This window comes from Homalodisca vitripennis, chromosome 3 (assembly GCF_021130785.1).
Source record: "Homalodisca vitripennis isolate AUS2020 chromosome 3, UT_GWSS_2.1, whole genome shotgun sequence".
Lineage (NCBI taxonomy): Eukaryota > Metazoa > Arthropoda > Insecta > Hemiptera > Cicadellidae > Homalodisca > Homalodisca vitripennis.
This window is the reverse complement of record NC_060209.1, coordinates 99,399,393-99,425,159: the sequence shown is the minus strand read 5'-3', so window position 1 is coordinate 99,425,159 and position 25,767 is coordinate 99,399,393. Positions and strand designations below refer to the sequence as shown.

The window sequence follows — 25,767 nt, the reverse complement described above, 5'->3', positions numbered from 1 at the left end:
ATTAATATATTTTACTCAATCTGTTTTATGCGGATACAAGATTATCATTATATCTGCTTCATCAGACTTAATGATCTACTATATTTTTTTACTAGATCATTATACTGAGGTTATGAGAGTTGTCAGGCGAATTACTGAGCAATTGTTAACCGAGCCATGATCAAACGTGACTATATAATTAATCTGAAAAAATACTAGTAATGATTTTGATTCCGCCGCTAATTATTGCTTCCTCTGCAATTCCACCACACCGTAGTAATAACAACTTGTGAGTTACATACTTCAATTGGGACTAGTCTCTGGACAAACGAGCTGGAGGGAATGTTATCTCTCATTGAAATTGATTATATGGAATTACGGAAAATGTATTTCCTCTTAGAACCCATAAACGGTATTAGCCACCTTCTGGTACAGTGTAATGGTGCAAGTAGCACTACTAATTGGCACACAGCTCCGTACGGCCTTGGCGGCTTGGCGGGAGTAGTTGAGTGAGCTCTTATCAGTTTGATAGTACCGATCTGTGACTGTACAGACTGTAGCAGACCGTCTTCCGTAGTCAGCAAAACGTTATCTCCCTATACACAGGTAAGTGGCATGGATGTATACTAAAAAATGGATGTATTTTAAAAATAACTTTAAAAGACAAACACAGTAACGTTGTTGTGATGTAACTTGTTATTGTTATTCTCTTGTCTTGTTAAAATTATTTATTTTGTTACTAGTCTTTATTATGTTGTTACTGTATTGTTATCTTATTGTTTTGTTGATATTATGCATTTTGATATTCGATTGTTTCTGTTAATACCATTTTCATTGTTACAATAGCAATGTAGTCTTGTTAAGATTGTCTTGGTAAACTGGAAGTTTTTGATTGCATGTTGTATGTAAACAAAATAGTTTTAAGTTATTCTTATACCTAGATAAATAAGCCATTTTTTAGTCATAGGCTAAATGGTTATATACCGTGGGAAGAAATAAAAAAAATAATAAAAAGATTTTTTAATCGTATCAACTATTTGAAACGTTTGAATAAACTACATCATTCACCATGTATCTGAGTTCAGCAATTCAATAATGAATTTAATTTATTTTTAAGATCAGTAATGTTGGAAAACACTCTTACGGATATGGTTTCCTTATGCATTCAATCTAAGTTATGTGTGTGAACTGAATGACCCCATGAAAATGTATATATGTTATAATTGACCACAAGAAAGAAAAAGATCCACTGTGAAGTTTAAAACTGTTTTTACGGGAACATTTAAGGATATTTTCCACTATTAGCCTGGAGTAAAAGTATCAATAAAATAACTCATAAAAATTTTTCAATGGATAAAAGATCCCGACAAATTTGATTAGAACAGAGATATGTCCTATTTATTTAGGTATATTTAAATCTGATTAATCGGTAAATCTCTCAGATTTAGCATGACTCCTAAACCACTACAGTCTCCGCCATAGCACGTTTTCTTTATATCTTACAGATTTTATTGTTACAAGGTTTTAATGGATATTTTAACCATCTATTTATCGACGTTATGGCTATTTACAAATAGTGTATTGTTATTAAAGCTTGCAACTATATAACAACAAAGCTGTTGTGTAACACACAGTAGTTTCAACTGGTCTAGTGGTGTAATGTTAGATTAACCGGAACTGTTCCACTGCAGTTCAGGTCGAGGACAAGGCGATAATGTGCAGCAATCATAAGAATGTAGCCTCCATTGGACCGATACGCTGCGAGCCGTCGTTGCATTGTGATAACTCGGTCAACTTCTTATCATTGTTTGAGCAAAGCTTAGCTGTTATTGACTCTTAATGGATTTTTTTTCTAAACTAGTTATTATGTAGAACAATTGAAACTTTACACGAGTTATTGCTCATCAGCTTAAAGCAAGTTATAAAATTGTGGCGATGAAAATAAAATGGTAAGAAAGTAAATGAGAAAGGTAGAAACAAGAACCAAGATTTACAAATAGAATATAGTTGTAAAACTATACACATATTCAGGAAACTAGGGAGTCTGGTGCAGCATTGGCATTGTGATAGTCACTTTAGTCCATCAAGTGTTATCCGATACAGGAAGGAAGTGGTCGACAATATTATAGCTACCGATGCAACTTTGGGTTTGTTGTTGACTTGTTACGTGATGAGTGAAAGAAATGTTTGAGTCGAGTGATAAAATGGAGATATCTATTCTAAATATGTGTAAAAAAGAGGCATAACATCGTGAGAGTCAAAGTTAGTAATGGGTTCGCTTACATTTGAATATAAACAATATTAAATGGAATATGAATAAAACTTTAATAATTTCTATGTAATCTACTGTGTTTATGTTCCTTGCATGTTTTATAAATTATCATTTTTAATGTATCTTTGAAAAAAGATAAAGTTGTTAAGTGTACTTCATGAGCCACACAAAATATTATGGTGATTGATATAGTCATTATTAGTACATCGTTATTTGAATTATTTATCTGAAATTTGAGTTAATAAATAACAAAAATTGTCTACTTACACAGATTAAACTTTCTACTACTTACAGATATTACTTACTTATTATTATATTAAAACTAATTTTATAAACATTATATACAAAGACGTTCATTACATTGAATGGCATTGATTATTGCATAGAACGAAAATAACTACTAACGCCACTTGTTATTTACAAATTAGTGTCTATTGAAACTTTAACAAGCATTATTTAACTCGACCTTGAATGCAGTACAGCGACCTCGGTGTAATCAGCACATTGTCAAGTTCGAATGATAAACCGTTCTCGTATTTCACTTCCATACTAACTAGCGATTTCAGACTGACTGTGACTGTACTTTTAGGTATGTATTTAACATTTTCTTATAATAATCATTTAAATATCCACAGTAGTTAAAGTAAGGTCATACATAATCTTCCGTTAAAAAAGCTTCTTTTAGTGAGCATTCTGTTAGTTTTATTTTCTGGAACTGCGTGGTAATGTGGTCAAATAACAATAAGAAAAAAATCATCCCTTTTTATTAAATACATAAAGATAAAACACCTGAGTGGTCTGGTTGAATGGTACTTTATGACATCCACAATTACTTTATACCACAGAAAACAATGAGACGCAGGAACACTTCTAGTATTCTCATATTCTCATGTAGATATAAAACTGAGTTTTACTCAAAGTGTTATCATTCAAGCCTGTGACGAAGACTTCCGTTTCAGGTAATTTTAGTTAGAATTATGAGGAGGTCTGAGGCGAGGGTGTGATACAGCCGGTCTTCAGCCTCAACTTATGTCCACTTGTAATGTCAGGTTAGTCTTCTGTAAAGTAAGATGTTCTCTCATCTTGGATGACACGATGCCTTGTATAGTCAAGTTGGTCTTTCAATATTCTATACTTCCTTGGAAGTCACGAAGTCTTGTAATGAATTTGGTGCAACTAGTCTTTGAACTATTAGTTACATTCAGTAACTAACATTCTATAACTCTTCTTTTATGTGCAATCAAATTCAATCATAATTCAATCAAATTCGTCTCAAAATGTTAGTTATTAGTGTTTGTTTATTTTCTTATAAATAAAAATGAAATCACTAAATGGGTTGCTAAGCGCTAATCTCAAGAGCTGAACTAATTTGGCTAATTCTTTATTGTAAAATATTCTTTGTTATCCGAGGAAGGCTCAAAAGAAGAGTAAGTTCGGATAGGGTTCCTGAAATATTTTAGAATTCGGAAAAACTTTAATATTTATGTTTCATAATGTAAATTAAACTGACACCAAACAGCTGATTATCCTTTCAGCTGAAGTATGTCAAAGATGCCGAAACATTTTTTTAAATTTAAATCTTAGAATATGACTTGTAGTGTAGAGGAGATAGCAAATAAAAAATTGCGCCAGTAAAGAATATAAAACAACTAATGTATTTAAACACTGTTATAAAACCCACCCTATGAATAAAGATGCCATTGTTTTCACATAAGGTACTCGAAACCGGTTGGCTTCTATACTGTTGTTATGCCGTCTTTACGATGGACAAGGCAAACTCAACTTATAGCACTGAATATATCAAATCCTTGTAAATTACAAGGGGCGGAAGTAAACGCTGTTGTGAATGAATGTATATATTTGCGATATCAGAACAACAAAGCAAATTCAACTGTGGCACTGTAAATACATTAAGCCGGAACTGAGTTTCAATAGTCGGATGGATATTTATCGGTTCGTTGATGAAAAAGCCATAGACGTAGGATTTCTCAGTCGTACGTATATACATTTATTTTCTTCATCTGACAATAAGGCAAACTCTAGTCCATAAGTGATATTATATAAATATCTTAGACCGGAAGTAAATTACAAGATTCGAAGGAATTGCCTGAAGTTGGTTTTTGAGACATTTATATGTATATATTTTCTTTATAGTGACGTAATTAAAATTCCCAAAATTAAAATGCAACTCGCCGCAATGATGAAGTATATATGAGTGGGCTGTGCATATTCATTGATACAGACTTCATTGAGTCACCATTTTTTAATACTTATGAAATTCTGCTATTCTTTGTTAATTTTCACCTTAGAGTGTTAAATCTTATACCCACATAAATTTTATTTATACTACTTAGTCACTAACAATGCGATCGAAACCTGTACCATCAAATTTAAGTAGTATTCATAGTAAATTTAATATGAAGTTTTTGCGAACTTTTTTAGGTATTGACAATTACACTCGACAAAACCACATATTTCTAGTTCTGTCCTGATGCATAAAGATATTTTAATAGTGAGCTGTATAATTTAACTTTTAATTCTTCAATTTTTATGCATAATACGACCTTATGGCCTTAGGACCAGGCCAAGAACCATTAAGTTATACCGGTGACATTTCTAAAAGTTATAGTAAGACTTTGGTAGGGTGTTCAAAGCTTCCAACAATATTTCTGGTTAAAGTTTTGTGGTTGATTAATAAAAAAAGATTTAATTAATAAAGTAATATGTATTCTTGGTTAATATTAATTTGTTTATGGATCTCATATAGCCCTAATTCATTAATATTGAGCAAACTTTACCACAAGTTGTGTAGTAAATATAATTAAATCATGTTATATTTAATCTAAAATTTAAGATTTAAAATCGATATGTTAATTTCATGTACAAAAGCGTTAACCTTAAATTTTAAACGTTAATACCTTTGTATGAATGGATTAAAATTTGGCAACTGTATTCGATATAGTCTGTGCTTTATTTATAAATATAATAAAATATGGTAACAGATATTTAAAAAAGTTATTTCCACCATTTTACTGCTTGAAATCTATCTTATTTTATAATACTTTTAAATATCGTAATCTAACGAATAGTTTGAATACCCTGTGAAATGTTAATTTGACATTACAGTGGTTGCAGCCTTTTATGTATGCAGTCAGTCATATACATGTTTCTGCGCAGTCGCAGTTATACGCTATCAGTTTTTCCATAATGTACGTTCATTTCCATCTGCGTTTAATAATCATTTAGTAGATAGAATAAATCAATCCAAATGTATCGGTAATTTTGTATTATATGGGGTTAAACTATTATAAAAATACGTGAGGAGATTAAGTACACAGATTTCATTGTGTCTAAATAACTGCTTCAGCTCACTAAATGGGGTTTATGATGCATGAAGCGACCTTCCCCAATGCCAAATCCTAAATGTTATGTCATTACCCATGCAGATTTATAACACTTAAAAGGCAAAGAAGGCAAGAAAGGGCGGTAATACGAGCATGTGTAAAACTAGAATGGCAAAACACCTACAATGTACATAAAACCGTAAACGCCATTTTAAATCAATCTGTGGATGACAAAAGTTATGAACTCTCTACATTTTTAATTAGATCACAAATTTGAAACGATAAATTTAAAATTTAAAGCTTCACTTTTAGAAATTAAATCGAGTTTAATTAAATGTTGGTCAACTATCAAGTTTTTCATTATGATCTTCATTTTTACTTACAGTACTTGACTATTGTTTATAATAATTGTGCATAATAAAACACCACGAAACAGAATAATAATAACAACAATAAATATTTGTTCTCTGTGAAACAGTTCTTTAGTGAGTGTGTATGTTTGTGCGCGCACACATGAAACAGCCCTCACTGAACTATCACTAATTCACCAATTTTCCCTGTACCTGGAAGGCTGTATCCGTGTACTCTAGAATATTTATCAACACATTATTCCGGTTCTAGATAGAACTAGGTGGTATTAAGATTTTAATACGTAAAGTTCTTTAGTTCTGAAATGATTAACCTTATAAATATGCAGCAAAAGACACGAAGTTTTATAACACTACGTGTAAACAATACGTATTGAATACGTAGTAACGTTCAACAACTACACAAGATACCAAGCCTGGTGTAGTGAAATTGTAAGTGCTCTGAATTAGTGGATTAATAACAGCAAATATTTAAAACCTCAGGTATGTTCTGAAACTTTTTGTAAATTGGAACTCTTGCAATAAGAAAGCTTGCTAAGGAAGCGTGTAACCTAACAATCTAGGTTAGGTCGATTATATTCTGATTAGAAGTTACAAAATTCCGGGCCGTTTGCACCGCACAGAATTTAATGAGGAGTTTCTCGAAGGAGTTTTCGAATAACCGATCTTGGGGATATCTCACCATAAATAAGACAATGATTTCGTATGATCCCTTCTGACCTCTTACGGGCGTCTAAAGATTAAAGCAGTGAGACACAATTGAATATAGGGATAATCTTCCGATTTCCGAATAACAACCACTGATTTCGGATATGTATGGTGTTTTGGCGATACTCTGGAGAGTTGAAGATTTGAGATTTGGAGCATGTTTTTTTGAAAATTCTTGGAGCTACAGCTCTTTTAAATTGAAAAATAGTACTACTCCACCCAAATAAGAATTGTTTTCTAAAATTTCAATTCGAGTAATATTACTCAAAAATAAAATAATCTTGCTGGGACCTAAATATTGTAGAATCTAAGGTGGAACATTATGTAAGCAGAATATAAATTGGGTTTCATTTTGTAGGTTGAATTTTAAAGAGGGGAAGACAATCAATTCCAAACTAATGACGAGATAGGTGGCTGTTTTATCCGCCCGCCCTATAACACCTAACCCCTGACTGCTTTGATATTTCAAACTGACTTGTCTCAAGAATGGTGGAACAGTTCTTACACGAGAGAAAGTTTTCATTTTATAAATATCTGTATGAATGAAAAAAAAGTTTTTTCTAACTGGACCCAAAATTGCTTTCCTCAAAATAAGAAAATCTTTACAGCGGATATTTATATGTTACTTTAATGAAAACTTGTTTCTACGGTCTAACATTTCGAGACATATTTATTACTTTGAACGTATTTGCATAAATATTACTTTTTCCGACTTTCAAAGAGGGTATAGTACGCAAGGTATGCATTTTCGGATACGTATTCATGTGAGAAAAAGTTTAATTCTGATCCCTAAAATAAGTTGAATTCCGGAACATATATTTCTAGCACCATGAATAGAATGCATAGATTGCATAGAATGTGCCCATTTTTATCGTTTATCCTTGTACTAATATTCACACACAATTATGTGTTATTTCATTATAATGGTATTTAGTTCCTCAGAATAGGTTAGTATTATGAAGCGATAACCTTCGCCAGCCACCACAGCCTTCGACTACTTAAGCAGCCAATTAACATTAGTCAGATGTTTAGGCCACTTCCGGCCTACCTCATAACCCATTTTTTTGTGACTGTTTCTTGCTCTCTACCAACAACCGGCAATCACTTGTTGGCTGATCGTGAGCAAAGCTTATCACTCGAAGGGGTCTACCTGTCCGAGAAAATAGACGAATAATTACATTTTATAAACAAACTGAGTGCAATCTTATGAAAATGTAACATTTGCCATTTTTATTCATTTTGCAAAAACGCAATAGAGAGGAAAATCGGTAGACTTTAATTTTTGCATGAACCTTCATTTCTACTGACAAGTATGGGTTCTATGAAGCTTTGAAGTTCTATATCCAACAATGAAATTTGGCTGAGCGTCATTGAAACCTATTACTCGGTACTCTGACACAGTTCCGGTTGTTTTCTGTCAAGGGATGAAAAAACCACATTTCTATATGATTGTTTGATTGTCTATTCACAGACCATCTCGAGAATGATAACCGTTATAGACTTGAAATTTTACACATAAACTCAATGAAGTGGAATACTTCTACCTTGTCAGGAATATTATTTTTTTTATCTATAACATTGCTTATATTAAAATAATGGTTTGCAAAATTATCAACGTAAGTTACACGGTTTATATGTTTCAGTTTACTATTAAGTCAATTTGACAATTATTCGTGGTTTCTGCCAATAATGATTAAAACTGTTTTCGACAGATTATTTTTGATACGATAACAATGCATCCGCACTAAGTACAGTCTCTTTATAACTCTATTCCATTTCTTCTCACTTGTACACAGTTTTCTTGTACCTCGATTAGACCTACAGCTAAACACTTTGAATGATTGTTGACTATGGAGATAAACAGCTGATATTTTTAATGAGCTGTTACTGATTGTTAATATATGTTTTACCGATCGATTTAATGTGACCCAGGAATGTACTAATGTTTAAAACTTTTATTTAAGTGGTAGAAACTTAAAAACACGATTATAAAAACTTTGGAAACTGCGATGTGACTTAGGAGATAATTAATAGAATAGTCTTTTTTAAGTACTAGTCATTCTCCATTGTCAAGTGTACTGGATGTGTTAATAGTAAGTGGAAGTGTCCATGACAACATATCAACCTCGATGCATCCTTGTCAGCAATTGTTCCTACATACTCATTTGAACTAAACATCTCCAACTGCATGCATAAAAAGTCAATTCACCCAGGAATTAAAATCAAGAGATCACCGACAGCGTCGTTACTAATTTCATGTTTGAATATTTGTAAACAATAAGATTTATTGCGATTTTGTACAGAAAATTATTTTCTCTTAAACTAAACATCTCATTACCTTAATGGGCATGTAATCAAGTAAAATTGTTGCATTTTGGAATTTAAAAAATTAACAATAATTAGCGTTGGGTGTGGATTTTTATTTTGCGGTGGGATTGCATTTATTTTTTTAACTCCAGTGATATAGATACAATAATAGTGAACATTATTGGAATATGATAGTTTGTTTCGTAATCCCTTGGTGTTATGCTTATCTATAATTATAATGCAGTCCTGTAATTATGATGTAATTAAGACCTGTAGTTCCGACAAGACGGTGCCACTTAGATCCCTCCCTTCAGCAGTTGACGTTATACAGCAAGATCGTGTGATCTTGCACCATTCGATTATTCCTTTTGAGAGCATTTTGGTTTATAGTTGAAGGATGGATTCACAGTCACCCATGAACTTCCACGTTAAAAAGATAACTTGTAGCAGAGGATTTATATTAACCCATTTAACACCGATTCAAATTTGGCCAATGAACCTGCACAATAAAAGTGCTGAATTTCATCAAAATGGAGAATTCTGTAGAGCCACACATGGTGGTTATTTCACTCATATGATATTTATGAATTACGTTAACCTTAGGAATCACGTCTAGGTAAAAGCAAGCATTGTATAAAAAAAAAAACGTTTTACTTTGCATTTAAACCGTAACCTTTATCTAAATCCGTCTTTGCTCGATCTTTAAGCATACCCTGCTCTGGTGGTTAAATTTCATTTTACCGGTTATCATTCTCGATACTTGATATAATTTTGTTGGTAACAAAGACGTGAAACCCAAATGTAAGATTGCTTATATATATCAAGTTAACGAACAATGTATTTTTAAAACATCGTTTTTAAATTATAACGAAGAGATAAGTTCGTTATTATAAGTTTCACTCTATAAAAAACTAGTAACTGCACGGTGAAAAATTCACTCTATGTTTATACTCATTGTCATTTTGAAGGCCAAATTTACTGAAGGACCATAACGAGACTTGCTTAGTTAAATAAATAAAGATAAACTTATTCTTCCTATACTGGATCTACATTTGAATTTGCAGATTAATGGCGCTCCAGTTCGAGCCGGTCGCGGACCAGCTAGGTCTGCAACTGCAACAGTTCTGCCAGGGGGCTATGCCTGCTGGGGAGGTGAGAATCCAGCCTTCTGGTACAGTAATTACCAAAGCTTACGCGGAGTGTGCTCAGGAAATTCTGGACTTGGAGGTCAGGCACGATGACATTTGGGTCATCTCCTTTCCTAAATGTGGTGAGAATATTATATTATTGTAATCTAGCATAGTATAAATAATAATAGGCAAAAGTAAGCTTTTTGCCTCACAAGACGCAAACTTTAGTTCAACTTAAGCAGAGGATTTTTGCATCATGACGATATAAACATGGGGAAAGTTTGCAAATTAATAGCAGGAATTGAAAATACAACGGAATGGCAATGGTAATTTTACCTGTTAATACACAACAATACAGCTGAAATAATAGTGACGCACCTCCATACCGTTGCCTCCATAGCGACGTAAGATTACTTTTCAATACCACTATGAATATAAGAAAATAAAAAAGTTTATATCTTTTTACTTATACGAAATTAGCAAAAGTACTCGTATATATATGCTTTCTATATGAACATTCATTGCGTATCGATTAAAAAAACACACTTTTTAAGAAAATTATTTAAAACATTTTATTTCCAGGAACGACATGGACTCAAGAAATGGTTTGGTTACTGAAAAATGATTTGGATTTTGAGAAAGCAAAATCCCTCTATTTATACCTCAGGTTCCCTTTCCTAGAGTGAGTATTTTCATATTCCTACAGACGCAAAATAAAGTAAATAATCTAGTCATATAATAAAGATGAAAAACACATTTTGTTCTAATCTTGTACCTTATTCAATATCATGAATTTTCATTCACATTATGTTCATTACATATCAATTTTTTGCATACTTCGATTAATTAGGATATATATTGTTTGTTGACTTAAAATAAAATTCTAGAGTGATCACTATTTCTAGTGTCAACTTTGTACTATTTTAATATACTCGTACCATAAGCTACATACTTTTCAATACTCAAATTTCTTAGCTACAGAATTTCTTAGAATGAACCAAAATGTGTACCACGGTGCTTATTCATTTAAGAACCATTAAAAATACAGTTTATATCCATTGAATGTCTCCAGTTCAAAGATGCTGACATTATTTTTAAATGTTATTTAACATGAGAAATAATAACTTAGATAGTTATGTGTGAATGAGTAATTCATAAATACAGAGCTATATGATAGAAGTTAATATTTTAAACACAGCCTGCAATGTTTGAAGAGTTACATGCAAAACTCGGTGTAATTGTTTGTTTCATAGAATGCTCCTTACTTGATCTCAGGTTCAAACCTCTGTGGGGAGAGAACTCGGCAGATATACCGGATCTAATTGATCAAGTTAACAAGTCGCCATCTCCGCGATTTATCAAGACTCATCTTCCTGTTCAACTTCTGCCAAAACAAATCTGGACCAAAAAACCTAAGGTGAGTTTTACTTTTCAAAAATACTACTTGCAGTATTAATGAGCCCACGGTCTTGGCCAGTGAGGGTGGTGGCGAAGGATGGGACGAGAAAAACCTGTGTGCGTATCTGCAAATATAGACCAGGCACTGCCACCGCTTCCCTCCCTCGTTCGCTGGTGATTAAACAAATAACAATGTATTTACACGTGACTGAACAACTTTGGCCTTTTTTGATCGCGCGCACATGTACTGTACATATGTCATCTGAAGCAGAAGACGGACACAAGGCATTGAAACGTCTTTTTTTCTGTTGTCGTAAGCCATAAAAATTACAGTTGTATTTAATTATGCCGCACGAATGGATCTCTGCCGCACGATACAATGCTGACGATACAACTCTCTGCATCAGAGCAAAAACAAAAGATGAATTAGAAATCAACTCATTTTTAGAACTGAATTCATGTATTCAGTATTTTTCAACACTAAATCTGAGGGCCAACAGTTCCAAATCAAGCGTCGTCAATTTGTTTCTCTCCGGCAGCAAGAACCTGACAACTTCGCTGCCGTGATGGCGGATGATGTTCTAATAGAAGAAACTGATTCCACCAAGTTCCTCGGAATGCACCTAGATCGAGGGCTGACTTGGGACGATCACATTGACGGCATTTGTTCAAAGGTTTCCTCAGGCATTTATGCCTTACGGAACCTTGCAAAATTCTGCTCTTTGGATATACTAAGAACGGCCTACTTTGGCTTGGTATATCCACATCTGACATACGGTTTGAGACTGTGGGGCAGCTGTTCTAAATACAAATTCGAACGTGTATTTAGAAGGCAAAAGAAAGCTGTTCGAATCATTTCAAAATTGAACTTCAGAGATTCATGCAAAAACACCTTCAGGGAGCTTGGATTGCTGACTTTGCCCTGTCTCTATATCCTGGAGGTTGTCCTGTATTGCTGTTCTAAGTGTAACTTGGTTCAAGGCAGGGACGTTCACCAGTATGGGACTAGAGGCAGGGACAACTTCGTTTGCCGTCTGAGGTTGGTGTCAAGCTAATCAATAAGCTCCCTGAAGAGATCAAACAATTGAATGACCAAAAAAAAATTAAAACTCGACTAAGACATCTTTTGCTGTCGGGGTTGTTTTACTCGGTTGACGAGTTTATGGAGAGCCGCTGGGACGAAATTCAGAACTAACACCATCAATCCTCTGGTTCTGGTGTGGCAGTGGCAGGATTGTCTAGTGAGAATGAAGATGAGAGTGAATGAGAGAACCATGTGACTGTGTGCGTGAGTGAATGAAGTTTAGGCCTACCTTTTTATTATTTAAATATTTATTTATGACGTTTGTATGCAATTTTATAATTGTTACCGCAATAAAATATTATTATATTGTACTTCTAAGTATTTCAGCTTCTTTCATAAAATCTTTTAAAAGTTGGTATCGAAATCAGGTTTTCGTAATAAACCAATTCCGTTAGCCCTATCACAAACTTCTCAAAAAGAGTACTGAAAATAAATCCTTTTTTAACGAAACCACTTTTATTAATTCTTATTTTTACTATGTACATTTGAAATTAAGTGAATTCATCATCATTAGTTACAAATTTAGTTTAGGGTACACTGAGTGCAGAATGAGAATAGAACAAAAAAATAATACAAATCCATTGTAACATATCAGAGTGAGTTGACATTTGATGTATAACGTTCAGCAACGCAAAGGGAGCGAAATAAACTATGCATTTAAATAGGTAGAGAACGGTGGAATTGGCACTAACACACACAAAACTGGCCCATTGTAGTTCCTCCGACACCCACACGGACCTCTCTCCAGGCGGACAACCTGACTGCGTATAGCTCAAAACTAAAGTCAGTGTTATTTGACAGTTCATAAAGCTGCTTTAAAATACCCTACTAATTTATTCCCTTAAGAAACTGAGAAGTTTAGTCTAAGTTCTCTAAGAAGTCTGCACTTAGTGACAAAACATTCGCAAAATTTCAAAGTTAAATTACAAAATACCGCGTCAAAACAAGGCGAGGTTAATGGCCTCAGCATTGATAGGGCCAACCTTGATGACTGGTTATCTTTATACATGGCCACTCATACGTTATGTAAACTACTCAAGATAGGATATTCGCTGACTTAAGTGTCAAAGATACACAAATCGTACCTCAATACATCATATCTGTCTCACGGTGTCTCTTAGTGTCAAACTACTACTTCTCTGCAAAACACACACACACAGCACTAGTTAATTATACAGCCGCCGTATATTATACAGATAGCCCAATGACGTTTTACATCGCTAACATGAATTTAGTCGCATGTTATATGAGAGAGAGTCACATATCAATCGGTTCTGTATTTGGCATCCAAATGTTAGTTTCCTCTTACCGTCCGTGTACTTGATTTGTCCATGAACGAATAAAAACCCCAACCCCAGAATTTCAAGTGAAGCACTCATATAAGTTGAAGCGGAGACAATCTGAGTCTACCTGTGTTAAACCCGTCCGTCGTACTGTGACGTGCTCTAGTTTACCATTACTTTCGTAGGTTCATCAGAAATTAAAAATTCCGCAGTCTATTGGGTACGGCAGTTTCCGAAAATAATCGAGTAAAATGGGGTGGGCTACCGCTGAGCGATCTTATCCTTTGCAAGCAGGCCTGCCCAGCCATTGGTGGTAGTTTGGAACTCACCTTTAAGCCTTTTTGTGATCCTATCATGTGTTTGAAAAAGCGTCTTACCTAACTCCACCTGATAAAATTTGAACTTTTTAACGTTAACTTTTAAATTGTGTTTTTCTATGTCTCAAGCATTCCGAACTCAGGGAACTCGTTACTTAATCCATTCGGAACATGACACCTGAACAACAATAATTCTTATACAACTATTAGATATAAGAACATTCCGAGCTAAAAAATTGGGACTTTGAAAGTAAGAGAAGTCCATCTTCAAGAACGATAGCGTGGGAAATCCCCATACCACATCCTTAAGGCAACCCGTAACCGCCGCGTCGTGGTCACCGCGCCAACCACAAGTTCATATAGAATAATACAGCGATCTAAAATTTCTCTCTTCTTACCACCAAGGAAATGTGAAATTAGCTCAAAATGTCCCTACGTTGTAAGATTTTCAAAGGCACTTTAGATTTGCTACCAAGCTACAATTAAATGTTTCTAACTTGTCCCACTTCGAAATACTTTTTAACTAGCCATATTCGAAAAGCTTTCAAACTGAAACTCTTGTATTACCTTCCTGTATTTAAATTTTGTTTAAATACTTGGTTATAGAATTTAATGAAATTCTACTTTGTAAGATCTTTAAAATCTTAAACATTATGTGCGTGTATATATATATATACACATACATTATGTTTATGATGTTAAAGATTTTAAGAGATAATTTTTCATTCAATTCTATAATCAAGTATTTTTTAAAGTACCAGTTAGTTCTTTTCAGATAATGTTTTGATGTTGTGTATTGTAATTTATCTTGACCACACAATGTATCTATTTGTAAAATAAAGATTAAATACAGGAAGTTAATACAAGAGTTTCAGTTTGAAAGCTTTTCGAATATGGGTAGTTAAAAAATATGAACTTCATACACATACATATATACATATGAAGAGAAATTGTGGCAAACAGCTATACAATGAATTTAATTTAGTAGTTTTTGTATTTAATAAGATTTTGTATTTTCAATATTTGATCTGTCGTTCGAGTATTCCAATATTTTATCTGACTAAATTTAAAAAAGTACTAAGTAAGTTCAAGATATCCAAGTACAATTTTTTAAATGCCTAATCTTTTTAAATGCCGGCTGTTATTTTTAATTTTACGGCAACAAGCTGGCACATACATTGCTTGTATAAAGAAATACTTAGTGTATTATTTTGAAACTATATATAAATAATATGTTCATATTTATAAAATATCTAAAATTAAAATCGTATTATCTTATTTATAGTGCATATTTACTTAATTTATGACTTCTCTTTTTTATTTAAGTTAAATCTATCAAATTTTCAAACAATATTATTCCTTTTATTATTTCAGTATTTTCATATTTTTTTATTTTAAGCATTATATTTATATTTTTATAAATAATTATAATTTGGATAATAATTATATTTTGAATCGTCTATAAAATTTTAATCAATGTAAGGTATTAATAGTCTTATCGGCAAATATTCAGTATGACCAGTTACAAAAACAGGTATGAAATTAATTACTGTAAAGTTCGGTTACTTCAATTTGTAATATTTTTATTTGTTTATTCTTTTAAAAATATCAAAATTTTTATATAAATATTTATAAAACACGCGTTCTTAATTTTACATTTATTTCTTTGTAACAAATAATTATAATGATATTGTCTCAAAATTGTGTTTTTCAAGATTGACAAGAAGTTACAGCAACAAAGAATGTTTAATATGCAATATTGGATGGTACGATATGTTTCAGATAATATATGTGTTCAGGAACCCTAAGGACGCAGCGATATCCTACTTCCATCATTTCTGCCTTTGGAACAACTATGACGGTCCTCAGGATCTATTTCACAAAGCATTTCTTGAGGATAAAGGTATGTTACTCTTATAAAAGTACAAAAATCCTTCTCTTTTTTAGACATTTAAACACTAAACAGTTTTTACGCCTATGTATTTTCATTTGGTAATTGATGAATTTCAATTGTTTTATACAATTAAGTTTATATTAATTGGATGAAATATCAAGAATTATATTAATTTAAACAAATATAGAACCGATTTCATAAATATAACGTATGTAATATACGTAACAATAATCCTTGGAAAAATAAGCTGTATCCATTTGTAATGGAATTCATAACACCTTTTTTTATCAGGGGAACTCTGTACGGATTTTTCAGTGGAGCATTCTTTATTTTCAAGATGGATGTCGGTTGTTACGGTTTGCAGAATCTGCATCTTGAAAAACGTTAACATCAGGTGGTTATATTCCCGTTTTCCTGAAACCATCATGGCAGATGACATTGTTGCTGCATGGAAAAATGCTGCTAGAAAGATTGTTGATATTTTGAATGGAGTAGCAACTTTTCCTGGGTTAGTTCTCATCTATTTCCTGAGTTCTTCACTGTAATAGAGACTAAGAGGGTTGAAAAACGTGACATCTAACAATTGCAATTTGTGCGATGTATAAGGCGGCAGACATAGTAGAATAACAAAAGGGTGGTCCAATAAAACCTGACACTTTTAAAAGAGTTGTCTCTCCATTGTTTAGAGTCTTGATTGTTGCAACAATTAAAAACTCAGCTGATGCCATTACAGTAATTGTGGAGTACTGGACAGTTCAACATCGTGCTTTTGTTATTTAAGCTTTCTTTAAAAATAATGAGTCTGTGACTGATATGAAACGGTTATTTCGTAACAGACTCTATGTTACTCGTTACGGAACTGTTCCTTGTTGGAATCTATTAACATGTGGGTGATAAATGTCAGAAATATGTTTCTGCATTACATTACAAGTAGGCAATAGAATTGGACTCATACTATATCAGCAAGATGGAGCGACTGCGCACACGGCATATTCTGAATTACACTCATACGAACTCCAGGGACGTTTCATTTCACATTTTAGCGATGCCCAATGGCCTGCCGGGTCTCCGGATCTCACTACTTGTAATTTTTTGCTGCAGGGCTACCTTAAGAGCAAAGTTTTTGTTACGAAACCTCACACCATTGCCGTGTTAAAGAACTGAATAAGAAATGTGATTATTGTAATACCAACGACGAATAATGGCAAATCTTTAGAAAACAATATAGATTTGTGTTGATGTTGGTGGGAATCATATTCCATAAATAAAAATGGTATAGCTACGTACATACATAGACTACTTTAATAAATTGTAAGTATTATTTCTTGTAAGGATATTTCATTTCAAAAACTGTCGGGTTACTTTAGACCCCCCTTTATATTTTCTATTGCCATTTCAAACAATTGTAAATTTGTGTGGATGGAATGTGTCCCGAAAATAAGAAGAAAATGCGATACTTTTGAGACCTTTTAAAACTCAATAAACTTGCGAAATTAAATTATAAAATCAAACAACTTTCATCCAACCCGAAAGGTGACCTTCAGACCACCCTCCTGGAGGTCACCTAAGTTCAAACTCTTCTTCTTCTTCTTCTTGAGAAAGATAAGCATTGGAGGCATGTACAATCCATATACCTCTGATGTCACTGTTTCTCAGCGTTCCGTAGACGTTATAAACCCTACTTGTCTTTTTTCCTGGAATGCTACTGACATTTGGGGTTGACAAACATGCCAATTTCATCGCAATTAAATATGTTAAGTATGGATGGACAAGGATGGATGCCTAGCGAAGAAACCTTTTACCCAATCTTTCCTTGCTAGACACGTTTCTTTGTTAAATCTATGTAATGATCCACTTTTGTCTGCCTTAATTCATACACAAATGATCAAAGATATTTCATAGTTAAAACAATCTCCACTGTCTTTAGATGTGAGACCAACTCTTCCTCTCGTTCCAGTGTAAACACCTTTTTATATTTCCCATCCGGCTTATCAATACTATAGACAGGATTGTCCCTAAATATTTTTACGTATCTTTCAACACTTGATTCTGTGCCTTAAATTGGCAAACAGCCTTCAAAATCCCAATTTCTGATGACAAAACATCTTCAACTGAGTTTTCTCATTTCATTTTAATTCCATTTTTGTCTCTTAGCCTTCCTAATATACATTTGCAGGATCTGAAATAAAACGTAAGAAAAAAATTACAAACATATTCCAATACAAAAGTCACGGGATACTTTCCCGTTCTGACCCATTCCGTTCCAGCCTGATTGCATGTTTTAGCTTATGACTTAGTACCATTCCGAAAATCTGAAGTATTTATAATTACTACATACTTAATTTATAGCTAATTACATGCACTTTAACAATATCTTAAACACAATAGCATAGAATTAACAGATAGAAACTTACCTTGATACGAAATTAGAAAATATTTCAAAAAATGCCAACAATCTCACAACAAACTTACAAGTCACCGTCCAAACTGGTGAAGATGGTTACTGTATCATCTTGACCGTCTATAGGTATAGTTCGTCGTCTCTCCGCAAGGCACTAGCGCTCTCCAGCCGAAAAAAATGTCATATCCAGTTCCGCACCGAGTTCCCCTACTAAAAATAATAAAATCTGTTAAAATGTTTAATGCGGAGTGTAGGGACATCTTAAAATCAGGCCCTCAGGGAGGCACTTGAAGATATAAATATGGATATTTTGCAGCATATATTTTAAAATACCACTGGAAGATTGATGGGTTATGTTGTGCTTATAATAAAATTATTTATTTGAGCAATCTCTTATTACAAAATGTATTATTTCCTTGTTATAAATCATTTAAACACGTCACTTCCTGAACTTATAACTCCCGGAATAACTACAAATGTCACAATTTTTCTTTCACCATTCTTATTTGGACCTGGATACAAAAATACATGCGTTTATTTCCTTAAATGTCTGTAATTTCTGAAGGTAATAGGTAAATAAGATTTTTAATGTTTTGTGTCATCTTAAAAAGGAATTTTTAAAAAATATGTTTTCCACACGAAAGTCGGAATTTATCACCATAAATGTATGCATATTATATAACATTATGAATAACACTTGTAAATCCATTTTAATATACTATATTTCATTATATATATAATATATACTCGTGTATATATATGTACATAAATTTGTTATATTTTAACAGTTATATACAGTCCATTCTGGGACCACGTATTGTCATATTGGAGATTGAGAAATGAACCAAACGTCCTATTCAATACATTTGAAGAAATGAAGAAGGTAAGATGTTTGTGACTTCTTATACGTTATTGGCCAAATATATTTAAAATTTTACATTTAGGTAAACTACATATAAAAATCAAAGATAGTACGTAATACGTAAATGTTTCAAAGTTTGAAAAAGTTATAAAGGTAAAAATAATATAACATTATTATTCAATTAATTTTTTTAACTCTATTCAACAATAGTTTAATTAAATTTTAATAAGAGGACATAGTTAACAAAAATCATGAGTAGTTAGATTGTTAAAAAAATGTAAATCAGAACAATGATTAATTTAATTAAGTAGAACATTTTCCAGAAAAGTACTTTGCGCCGCTTAAAACCTGTATTTAAATATTTTATTTTATTTTATAATATTGACCATATAAATTTCATAATTCATCATAAATTATTACTTTTTCAAGTATATTTTAATATCCTCAATTATGTCTTTAATAATTTTAACAAATCGCATTTTAGGACCTGGTCTCTGTGATTAGAAGAACGGCAGAGTTCCTGGGGGAAAAGGTCCCAGAAGACCAAGAGGCCGGACTCCTGGATCACCTCAGCTTCTCCAGCATGCGGGCCAACAAATCCGTTAACTTTGAAGATGACATCCGCCAGATCGAGCAGAAAGATGGCAAGTCAGGGCTTAAAGTTCATGCGCCAGGGGGAAACGGGGGCCTGGAAGAAGGTGCTGAGTACAGAATTGTCTAGAGAGTACGATGAGTGGACCACCAAGAACCTTGCAGGAACAGACTTCCCTACAGCTTAACAAGACGTGTCCAAAAAGCCTTACATACATACATTAGATGTTTAAAAGACTACACAGAGCACCCATACTCGTCCTTTAGGACATTTAAAGAAAAATAAGAAAACTCACACACGCCCATCACAATCACGTCTTTATTATAAATGTAATAATATTTTAATATAAAATGTAAGAGCATAATTTTGCCTAACCTTCACCCATAACTTTGCCTCAAACAAAAAATATTTTTATTCTATTATGTGGATGAAGTATAATGTATTGAAATATGGTGCAGAGGAAAATCTTTCAACACTGGTTTCACTGACAAAAAATATGAGTGAGGAAACTTCAAGTTGTTACCATGTCCATTTCTCATTGTATAACTAATCTTCTCAAAGCTCCTCATCAATCCATCGATTGCATACAAATAATACTTTCTTCAAATCCATGTAGGAATTCAAAATCTTATCAAAATAACCAAACATTTTTACAAAAAAGGAATAAAAAATAGTTAGGAAAACAACGTGTTTAATATTTTTGTACATGCTTCAATTTGCTTAATATATGGTTGTTACAAACGTTCTCGGCGTTTTAAAGGGTAAAGTCCAAAATTGCATAACTTCTGTAATACTGACTCGATTCAATCGCACGTCTCGATTCGATCAAAAAAGGGTCGTTTTGATTTCGCAGAAGCAAAGAAGAACAGACCTCGACACGTAACAATTTCTGTCGATTTTGAAATGAAATGAAAAATGTCTTTATTAGAGGCGAAGTTAGGACTATAAAGTCCTCTCTACCACTTAACCTCAAAGTTAAATTAAGTTAAGTTTTTATTTTGCAGGGTACCTTTTGAGCTTTTTCACCTTTGCAATACGTTTTAAACCATCTAAGACTGCTTGATGACTGAACCCTAGATCCTACGAAATCCCTCGATAGTGAGCTGCAATAGGTCAGCTTCCACCGGGCTCCTCAACAAAGGAATTAAAACAGTAACACAAAACCCTGAGAACTGTTGAGTCAACTTAAGTACGTGATTTTGTTTGTCTTTGAGAACACTCCATGAAGTTAGAGAAGAATTAGTTTTGTACTTTTAGAAGGAGGTCAAAATACGTTACCAACATAACCGCAAAAATATTCTTCAAAATTTTTATATACTGTATGTACTGCTTCACAAAACAAAGGGAAGAAAAGTATTTCATTCTTTGGTCCGTGGTTTTGCTCGTATATGCATCAAAGAAGAAACTAGAGTTTAAATTTAAGATATTGTATTGATAGTGATGCTAAATTGATTGCGATGAAATATTTTATAAAAATGTGTGTCGGAGATTTCCGTTTTCCAAACACAAGATTAACTGAACTGAGAAGATAATATTTTCACAATAAATTTACGTAACTAACTTAAGCCGAAAAGGAAAGAATTTAAAACTAAATGAGTGATCCCATAGTCGGTGACTGTAGAAAATCATCCATCATCACTCATCAGGGAACAAATTAAGTTTCTCCAAAATGAGGCCAAAATTTATTAAAAATTAATAGCATTGTCACCGTAAATATACGTTTCAAAGCGGAAAATTTAAATGAAAGTAATAAATTGAAGTTCCTTTTAAGTCTACTGTTAACACGCACACACTATCAAAATTAAACATATAAAAATAATAGCTCTAAGCATACTCTCCCTTACATCAGTGATCTTTATAATTTTAAACCTCTTTTTAATCTAATCTTTGCAACATTGACCTTTATTGTTACTTATATATCCTCTCTACATCTTTAAAGAGCTAATGATTTAAATTCCACACCTTATTTATTGACATTATTGAGATTATGTTAAGACTGTAAATGTCCGCATTTTTATATGCAATCGAATTGGTTTAATGCAGGATATTAGTTCAGGCCTCTTATTTTTCCTTTATTTATTATAATGGATATATGAATGAATTGTGCTTTTACATGATGTAAATTAAGAAATAAATATTTTTTAAGAATTTTTGAGTTGATTTTATTTGTAGCTATACTAGAAACTATTTTGTATTAAGGACAATTTATTCTTGTGAATAAAAATGAATCACTAATTTTGTGTTGCTAAGCACTACTCTCAAGAACGGCTGCACCAATTCGGGTGATTCTTTTTTTCTCAAATTTCTCAAAATTTCTTCATATCTGTGGAAGGCTTATATGAGGAAATAGATTTAAAATGTTACCTGAAATATTTTGGAATTCTGAAAAAAATTATAGTATTCATCCAAATTTTTCTGGCAATAAACAGCTATTGACACTTTCAGCAGGAGTTCGACTAATTGGCTAAAACATATGTTTAATTTAAATGTTACAAAATATTAATTTGTACAGCACTTGATCAGTAATGTATTCAGATAGCAAATATGAAGTTATGTCTAACATTTACTCCAGATTGCAGCAGGGCCGATTTACAACATCTAACAAATTTAAAATATTATTTAACAATATTAAAAAAACAACCTTAATGAACAAAACTGTGAATTTTTTAAATACGGTACTACAAACTGGTAAGCTTACTTGGTATTGAGATTTGGCATTTTAAGAATGGCTCACTTCCAGACTGCAGTCCGGAAAAAAAACAACAATACACAAAATCACAAAACCTTATAAACGATTATAATTGGAAAGTTGAATAAACTAAATAAGGATTCTCCTCCTTATACCGGAGATCGGAGTAGGGAGGATTTCACCCTCGGCCATAATAGACTTCTCAACGCTACTTACGTATGTATATTTCTCCATCGGGAAACAAGGTAAACTCAATTATGCTATTGGTAATAACTTAGATCAGACTCTAGTAAAAGTAAAAAAATTATATGTAGATATATATATATATATATATATATATATATATATATATATATATATATATATATATATATATATATATCTTTTAGATTAAAAGAGCCAGAAGTATATTTGACGGAAGTATATTTCCGAGAACTACATACGTATATAATTTTCTAATCAGGGCAATAAAGCAAACTCAACTGTGGCAACGTAAGTGGTTTTACATGGTAGGAAATACGACACCTTTTATCCGAACTAGGCTTCTCAGATTTACGTATGTAAATATTGTTTCCTCGTCGGGACAACATGGCTACATACTCTACTAAGGCTCAGCAAATATCTTATACCGGACATGAGAAGAGCTTAAACGCTTTTTGGTCAAAGTAGTTTTCCGAGACCTACGCTATTTGTATTTATGATCAGAGCAACAAAGCAGAATTAGATATGGCGTTGGAAATATAATTAGTTCGAACCTGAAATGCTCCCAAATATGCAAAGTATGATATAAGAGTCAGTTTAACTCCGATACTCTTTAGCTATAAACGCTATGTACCAGATGTATGCCTACTTACGTCATAAAAATGTCATAGGACGCCATCATATTATATTACTAAGTAGTTTCATTAAGTACTATAAATTCTTCTATTTGTAAAATAACCTGTGAAGGAGATATATATATATATATATATATATATATAATATATATAATGATAATTAAATAATATAATATATTAAATAAACTATTAACTTGTTAATATACTCGTACATTTACCAAAAACAAACTAATTCATTATCCTAAGTACAACGAACTTTTAAAAATAAAGTAGTGAGTCTATTGAGGATAGTTTAAATTCAAATTATTATGACTGATAGTATTGCAGTTCTAACAATGTAAGTTTCTATTTTTAAAATTAATTAACTTTACATCAATTTCGTAATTTTTACTTGTATCAATAAAATAAAGACAAATAGTGTACAGTTTTTTTAGTAATGAAACTTTTCCTGCGTAATTAGAAAAGGTATAGTTCATGCGTTGGCTCTGTGAACATCAAAATGAAGTATGTATTATGCTATTGCCTATTAGATTTTAAGGTTAATCTTTTTACAACGTTTTTGCTAAGACGGTCCTTCAATGGCTATAATGTTACTAATACATTGTTATTTTTAGATATTTGTGAGCACAATTACCTTTCAATCTTACATGATATAGTTATAATTAGTTTAAGGAAAATTTAAATTTTGAAAACACATTTAAGTGTAAATGGGATAATGTACTCCTTTTAAATGTAAATTCTTACATTTTACTCTTCCATTAAAATGTAAGAATGTAAAATATTATCTAATTTAATTAAGTGTATATGATCAAATGACAATGGAGTTTTAATATTAATAAAACACTTTTGAATGTACATGCAGTATTTGTTTAGACGTTTACTCGTTATATAAGTACATTAAAGTTCGTGATTAAGCTACAATATAAGTAAATGTTACATTAACCTTGTTAGCGTAAAAGAACCTGTGTTACGTAGGTTTACTTATCTGTATGATAAGACACGTTAAAAGTTCATTTACATACAAGCTAATAACCGACAAGATTCGGAATTTTTTGGTGAGTAAAAGGATACCTAGAAATAAAATCATTAATTCAAATAAATATATCCACTATGAAAGGTTTTGTTGCTATTTATCAAACAATATATCAATTTAAGATTTAATACACATTCTATTTGAATAAAATCGTAAAATAAATTATTTTTAAAAATGACTCAGTAGTGTTATTTTTTACTTTATTTATTGAAATAAATTTTACAGGTTTTCTTAAAATTCCTCAATTTGTAATTTTCTGTTATGAACATTTAACCAGAAAATGCGATATTTACTAACTACCGTATTATATTGATAGTGTATTCTACATAATATTGCCGATGACTAATGAGGGGAGTCAACATTTCCGAACTGTATATAATCGCGGTCTCAAGGAAGTTAGAATTATACATAAAGTTAAAGCAGTAACTCATTTTCACTGTATCTGAGTAGAAGACCGCTGATAAAATCTTTACAATGCGTTACAGATTTGTCTAAGTAACCATCGACAACATCGATCTATTTATTATAACTATATATGTATACACACACACACACACACACACACACACACACACAAATACAAATGCATAGGTCTCGTAAAACTACTTTTAGAATCACTTCAAGGTCTGGAAAAATATAATTTCTGTCTATTTATCTGCACGATATCTAGAGAAAGAAGTTACCTATATATATATATAAACATACATACACTGTATATATATATATATATATATACACTGTTCATAAAGGTAATTTCAAAGAGATCATATTTTCATATTTATTTTATGTTAACTATTACCTCTCTTCCTCAAATTCTCTTGAATACATATTGTTACACAATTTGTTAACTTGTAAGGTCTATATGGTTCAGAATATTTAATGCAGTGTGCACAAAAAAGTCAAATTGGTGACTCAAATGAGTTTTGAGATAATTAACCTTTTGCATTAAATAAGATGTTTTTCGGAAAATTTATACTAAATAAAATATTTAATTCTTGTTCATATAGACTTTTTTGTAGTAGGCCTTCTTCAATACAATCGTGGCTCTTAGGATGGCCTGGGTCTTTTTAAATCTATTAAACTTTAAGTGTACTACTGTTACTGCGTTAACATTTTCGGTGGATTTATATGCCTGTCATCTAACATCTTAATGGTTTTGATAAATTTACAACGTGACAATCATTAGAACTCGTTACCCCACATGTGCACCAAATTTTAAGGAGGGATCCTCGGGACACTTACTTAGGAATGTTACGCTAAAGCACATTAT

At 32.2% G+C, this 25,767-nt stretch overlaps 1 pseudogene; it reads left to right on the top strand.

Moving 5' to 3' along the window:
- The first annotated feature begins 385 nt into the window (after positions 1–385).
- LOC124357250 lies at positions 386–22,089 on the top strand (annotated as a pseudogene).
- The last annotated feature ends 3,678 nt before the right edge of the window (positions 22,090–25,767 follow it).